This window comes from Nanorana parkeri, unplaced genomic scaffold (genome assembly GCF_000935625.1).
Source record: "Nanorana parkeri isolate BGI_ZX_2015 unplaced genomic scaffold, ASM93562v1 scaffold1026, whole genome shotgun sequence".
Taxonomy (NCBI): domain Eukaryota; kingdom Metazoa; phylum Chordata; class Amphibia; order Anura; family Dicroglossidae; genus Nanorana; species Nanorana parkeri.
In genome coordinates, this window is record NW_017307294.1 from 444,974 (window position 1) to 449,805 (window position 4,832).

General features: G+C 43.5%; 1 protein-coding gene across 1 annotated transcript in view; it reads left to right on the forward strand.

The window, feature by feature from the left end:
* LOC108795927 (cholesterol 7-desaturase-like) overlaps positions 1-699 on the forward strand; it is a 28,591-nt gene extending 27,892 nt beyond the window's left edge. The window contains exon 8 of the mRNA XM_018567261.1: positions 690-699. The gene's annotated coding sequence lies outside the window, so the exon portion shown is untranslated. The remainder of the gene's footprint in view (positions 1-689) is intronic.
* The last annotated feature ends 4,133 nt before the right edge of the window (positions 700-4,832 follow it).

Sequence of the window (4,832 nt, forward strand, 5' to 3'; positions counted from 1 at the left end):
ATGAGGATAAAGTGGGAGGGGAGGAAAGCAGAGGGAGGGAAGCGTCCTAGAAGATGAGTGGGTATTTTATTGCTCCCCTTGCTGATGGGAGGAAAATATGGCTAAGTGTGTGCGTGATGAGAGGCTGAAAAGTTAGACTGTAACCACAGTGGAACCTGGGGTTCAGGTTTTACTGTTTTGTAGAAGTTTACATGGTATGAGGCCCCAAACTGAGTGTAGTAGTTTTTACTAACTTGTGTCTAAGCAAACTGCTGTCAAAATACAGGCATACCAAGAAAGGTTGCTGCTTGTGTATGGAGGTTTAGTGCTTACAGTGTCTGCCTGCTGAATTATGATTTAGTTTTATGTATGTGCTTGCATTTCTCTAATGTGCCTGTGTATATGTAATAATAGTAAGTGCTAATTTTCTCAAATCACCTTTACACTAATTAAGAATGGACATGCCGTCTCTGCCAAAGCATGTTCAACTGCACAATGACTTGGATGTAGTGCAAGTGTGCCAAAGTTCATCTGCCTCTGTCATTGGATGTTACCCGTTAATGTTCAGTCAGTATTTATGGGTGAGGGTTGGCAGACGCACACATTGATTTCTTGACCAAAGAGGTTTCCTTCCTCTAAATGAGATCAAAACAAAGTCTGGCCATATATGTGAAGATCTGATTCAGTTTCAGCAAACTGAAAACATCCAGTATACAAAAGCTGACCAAAATTCAAGAAATCAACTGAACTGAGTCTTCTCTTTGATAAATGTATACCTGTACTTCATGCCAGTAACATTTATGAAAGTTTCCATGTGAGTGACTAATGTGCAAACATACTCGGTCATTTCAGTTTCATGCTGTGTGGTAACTGCTGCTAGTGAAGAGGATGCTTGTGCATGGAGAAAAGTTTAGAGTTGCCCTGCATTGAAGGAGTTGTCCATAGCAATAAATTCTCACATAGTGTGCTGGTAGAATGAAAAGGAATTGGGCTATCCATAGGTAAAAATCTATGGGTTATTCAGCTACCTCACACTCCTCTCTGCTGCTTCTATATTTAAGCTTGCTATAGATATTGGAGAATGTGTTTAGATGTGTATAATCAGTCTGACTATGTTAGGGGTCTTAAGGTGGCCATACACTGTACAACCATCGCAAGACCTTAGTCTTGCGATGGTTGTAAAGTGATTTTTTTTAAAAAACATACGATCTGCCCATCTTAGACAGGCAGATCGTACGCTCGATCATCGCAAGCCCGCCCCCCTGAGGGGCGGGCTTCCGATGACCGCAATGCTGAACAGGCAGCGCGTGTGTGCGCACACCGGCATTTGTATCCTGAGCACCGTTCAAACCAGCCGAAAAGCGTACGATTTTTGGCTGGTATTCTAGCGTGCTCCTTAGACAAAAGAGGTGCGACTGTACAGTAGAAACGGTTGCACACCTTCCTTCACACTGCTCGATTCACGTACGATCGTGGGATTTCTAAGTTTTAGGGATGGAACAAGTATGCAGAGCATGAGTTTAAATACCCTGACGTGATTCATTTTAAGTGTTTGTTCCAGGTCAGTATCTCAAAAATGTTAAAGCTAGAGCCAGCATTTTGAGTCTGTAGTGGTAGGATCTACAATTCTTCCAATGAACATTTCCTACAAACACTTCTTGAGGAGATTGCAAGCCAAGACGTTTAACTGGACTTTGAAAAACAAAAAGACAAGTAATGGATAGACGTAATAAAAAAAAAATAAAAAAAAAAAATGCTACAGCAAACCTGTCTTTACCCCCACAGGTTCACTTTAATGCTGCCCTCCCCAGCAACACCCTTTCCTTTTCTTCATATCCCAACATCCCAACATGCCATTCAGCCAGCAGGAGTGAGGAAAGGAAGTGCTTTGTAAGCACAGAAGTACACTAGTTAGAGCTTACATAGGGCTGAGGACTGTCTTCTTTGCCCATATGGACCAGTGCTGTCAGTGTGTCCATATCTGGAATTACAATGTATTTTCAGTCATCACAGCAGTTAGTGTTGCAGATGAGTATGTGTTGCTAGGGAAGAGAGCCTTAGAACAAACCTGTTGCTTTGTCCTACAGGGGCAATGCACAGGTTTTTTTTTTCAGGAAGGTTACATAGAATTTGTATTCTAGTTCTGGGCCATGCATGGTACTTCCAGGCACTTTTCTGGTCCTGCAATAAGCATGAAACTTGTAAATCAGACAATGGCATTCTCCATCAAAGTGATATTCAACTTGATAAATGTTTCATTTAGGACAGGGGTCTCAAACGTCTGGCCCTCCAGCTGTAGTGGAACTACAAATCCCACGAGGCATTGCAAGATTCGCACAGCCACAGACATAACTCCCAAAGAGTGATGCATCATGGGATTTGTAGTTCCACCACAGCTGGAGGGCCAGAGGTTTAAGACCCCTGATTTAGGCACTATGTTGCCAACCCTGTGTGGTTCCGAAAACATTGGCTATACAACACTTGTGACATACTTCTTTAAATAAAAGAACACTTGGATTTATCTTATCCTTTGAGTGCCAGTGATCTTCATCGATATAACCTTGGATATGCATGGGGCCATCCGAGGAGACCCAGTGCACAACCACGCTCTTAAAAAAACGGTCTCCATTGCTGTATGGTGTACAGGGGAATATATCTTTGTTTACTATTTCCATTGAGTAGCATATATATAGAGCTAAAGTCTGAGATAGAAACACTAATAAATTCAGACAAAAGGTCGCTGCTCCCAAGTTCTCGCCATAATACGGGTGTGAGGACCCTGGTGCAGGCAGCTCCTCCATGCATCAGGGGTGGCAAACTCTGGCCCTCCAGCTGTTGTGGAACTACAAGTCCCTTGAGGCTTTGCAAGATTCTCACAGCCACGGGCACGACTCGCAGAGGCAGATGCATCATGGGATTTGTAGTTTCACCACAGCTGGAGGGCCTGAGTTTGCCACCCCTGCTACATCATCCACAGCTTTGGATGTACTTAATGTGGATCTGGCCCTATGGTTCCCATATTCCATCATCTCCAAAATGATCACAAGGGAACTTGTTCTAGTGATAGGCAGACCTATTGTGACTAGCATCAAATCCTTTTCTGAGATTAGATGGACAGACTGCTCCAGCCTCTGGTGCGGAGTTTACCTGGTTATTACACGATACCAAGCATATCTTCCAAAAATTGCAGGGTCATGTATGGGGACAGTAATAAATGCCTTGCTTGTGATGCCTCAACTTTATGTTCTTCAGTTCCCCATAAATTAGGGTCGACAGCTTTACAACACCCATCTTCAGTGTTGCGCTGAATAGTCTTTGGCCCTAAACAACTTTATTATAGAAGTGGTGTACTTTTTGTTAGCCCACAACTATTTTCTGTTAATTGGGGGGGATACTATCACTAAAGATGGTGCTTCCATGGGTGGTAAGTTTGTGCCCACCTATGCCAGCTTATATAGAGGTTAGTGGGTGGAGGGCCAGATCTTTGGCGATAACTCCTTAGGTCCCAAATTAAATTTCTAGATATATTGATATCTTCATCGTAAACATAGGTCATAAAATGGGATAGAATTTTTATATAATCTGAACACCAAAGAATAAAACCCTGGGTTTATTTTTGAAGAACATAATATCCATATACATTTTTTTTTTCATAGTTGACCTAGAGTTTACCCGGTAAGGATAATAGGATTTTGGCCAAATTCAAAGGGCATAAATACAGCTTAACTCCAGTTACGCAACGTTAAGTCAACGACCCCTTGATTATTTTTTTTACATTTCCGGTTTCTCTTGTTCTCATTCTTCAATAGATCCTCCCTCAAGCTATTCTTAGCAATTCCTATTGCAAGTCTACCCAAAAAATATTTTCTCCTTGCTGACAGTTGCCATTCTGCTCGAGGACTTCACAAGGGCTAAATTATTAGATCCTGGGACAACTGGTCCACAACAGAGGGTTACAATAGAACAACCATATCAGTTTGCTAAGAATAGCTTGATGGGCGATCTATTGAAGAACGAGAACAGGAGAAACCGGAAATGTTAAAAAAAAATAATCAAGGGGCTGTTGACTTAACGTTGCGTAACTGGAGTTAAGCTGGATTTATGCCCTTTGAATTTAAAGAGATGGCCAAAGTTCACTGTGTGGGTGCAAGTTGACTCACTTCTGCCTGGTATCCTTCGATCAGCTGATTGAAGAAGCCAGTTGGAAAATTCTCATCTGGACAGAGCTAGCAGCTAGTGGCCGGTCAGAATACAAAGGAAACATCGGGGGGATGTGTCTGTCGGCGCTCATAAGCGCTGATGGAGGAATCATCCATTTTTTCATTCAGGAGTGCAGAGCACTCCAACCTCCCATGACCCAACTAATGATTTTGCCCAGTGAAGTGCGGAAGAGTCTTCCACAAAGGGTAAGGAATAACAAGGCCTTCTTATACTGTTGCCTTGCCGACCAATGCTTAAACAAGAGCACCCTGCAGATCTGAGCAGAGAAAGGTTCACCCAAGGCATAAGTTTCCCAACATCCAGTACCATGTCGCAGATAAATCCAACATCCATCTGTTCAAAGCAAACCATAGTTAAAGGAGAACTATGGGGTTAGGGCTTTTCCCCATAGTTCTCCTTAGGGTGACGGGAGGACACAAACTAGCGTCCTCCCGTCACCCTAAGCTCAGTATACCGCGAGCTACAGCTCGCGGTATACTGAGACGCCGCAGCTGAAGCGGATCCAGACAATTATGTCTGGATCCGCCCAGCTGCGTGAGTGACAGCTGGCTCTGCCTATCTAGAGGCAGAGCCAGCTGTAGCCACCCCCTCCCCCGTCCGTTCCGCCAGTCAGCGCTGGAGGATCGGGGAGG